Source organism: Cicer arietinum, chromosome 3, assembly GCF_000331145.2.
Source record: "Cicer arietinum cultivar CDC Frontier isolate Library 1 chromosome 3, Cicar.CDCFrontier_v2.0, whole genome shotgun sequence".
Classification (NCBI taxonomy): Eukaryota; Viridiplantae; Streptophyta; class Magnoliopsida; order Fabales; family Fabaceae; genus Cicer; species Cicer arietinum.
The window spans coordinates 74,443,712-74,445,978 of NC_021162.2; positions in this window are offsets into that span (position 1 = coordinate 74,443,712).

Genomic DNA, 2,267 nt, shown 5'->3' on the forward strand with positions numbered 1-2,267 from the left:
TAAATCTATCAATCATATTCTTAACTTTGGAAAGCTTATGGGGAGTGTAACTAACTATCACAATGTCATCTCCATAGATGAGGAGGGCTGTATATTAAGAGGTGTGGTGGCAGATTGGGAAATCTATTAGAGAAACTGGTGCAACAGAATCTGTCGATATGGAAAGACAGGTACAAACAAAATCACTGATTTGAATTGATGAATGGAATTGGTTCAAGTGGCAGCAGTCAGCAGGGCTTGGGTAGGAAACAAATCCCAAGTGTGAGTAAGGTTATTGATGACTTTTGTATGGGAAAATATGTTCACAGAACATAATCCGTTTCCTAATGGGATCATAGACAACAACCCATTCCATATTCATCTTGCAATCTAAGAAGACACACTTACCCTGACCTGCCAACATAGCAAAGGAAACCAACAATTTCTAAGGTTATCAACATGTAGTAATGCACATTGTAACAGGAAAAAGGGAGAACTTTTATTCAACGTCGTCAGTGTCGTTTTGTTAATGAGGTATACATGTAAAACTTCAGAAGTCCACAATTATTTTGGTAAGAATGACTGCTTCATTAGAGCTTGAGCCACTCCTAAAATGTGTTGGTGTTTCCTTTCCACCCTAGCATTCTAATCAGGCGTTTCAATACAACTAAAATGATGAACAATGTCCTTTGCTTCTACACAAATCATCTAGCCTAGATGCAATGTAATTATCACTAGTAATCAGTTTAATCCTTCTTGAGAACTTATTTTTCACCATAGTAATGAAGTCTGCCACAAAGTATAGCCCTGTTACTACTCAATAGAAACAACAACAACAACAAAGTATTTGTGAAACATCTCTAACTTTGTAGAAAAGGAATGTCCAAACCTATAGTGCCAAATGGTGGACTCTGAAACATTATAAGAACTACTATCAATTCAAGTCGCATAATCCAAATGACAAAGGCTACACTTGAGGATAACCGAACCAATCTTCTACAGCAAGAAATTCTAAATCACACAATAATCATAAGAAAAATTGGCACTGCGTTTTTTAACCTTTATTAATATCCGGGATAAATACCAAATTGAGGTTGATATTAGGAAAATATACGACATCTCTCTTGGAAAATATATGACATGATTTTGAATGCCCTCAAGTCATCACATATAAGGTCACTAGCTCCAAAATCAATGATCCAAGGGGATAGACACAACAAAACACTAAAACAGTCATGAACAACTAGATGAGAACTCAAAGAATGATCAAGTATACCATATACACCAGCTGCAATGTGAAATTTGTTGATATCTTTCTTCAAGATATCCATCCTCTGTTTGCACTATTCACGAATAAAACCACTTGACACTGCCTATTGTTTTGTATTATCATATTTCCTCCCTCCATCTTCAGACACAAAATTCACATTAGACTTCATCTTGAAAGCAACAAAAAATAGGTTTTTGCAGTACTGTGGGATGATTTCCTCTCTCCATCTTCAGACACAAAATTCACATTAGACTTCATCTTGAAAGCAACAAAAAATAGGTTTTTGCAGTACTGTGGGATGTTTTCCTACAGAAATTGCACTATTTTGTGCTCCAATTGCCCTTTCCTCTACCAAATGGTTTCTTACGGTCTTACCATCAATAAGTTTAACCAAGGACTCAAATTTGTCCCTCCATTTTGTCTCTCATGCTCAATCAATGTTGAGAAAAACTATTAAAGGCATAAGAATAAAAAATCATATTGCAAGCCTTATTTTGAGTCAAGAATTCATCTTGTGATTAAATTCAGAGTCATCCAATCATATTATCACAATTTCATATGAATAAATAATTGCAAATCACATTTTGGTTCAAGAATTCATCTAGTGATTAAAATTCAGGTCTTCTAAAGATACTATTCGTGAATAAAAAATTCATATTGCAAGCCACATTTTGGGTCAAGAATTCATCTCGTGATTAAATTTAGAGTCATTCAATCATACTACTCCAATTTCATATGAATAAAAAAAATTATATTGCAAACCACATTTAAGGTCAAAAATCCATCTCATGATTAACGGGTCATCCTATCATATTATCCCAATTTCATTTAAATAAAAAGTTCATATGAAAAACCACATTTAGAGTCAATAGTCTAGCGCATAATTAAATTGAGTCATCAAAACACACTATCCCAATATAATATGAATTAAAATTCATATTTCAAGCCACATTTTGGGTCAAGAATTCATCTCAGGATTAAATTTAGGGTCATCCAATCATATTATCTCAATTTCATA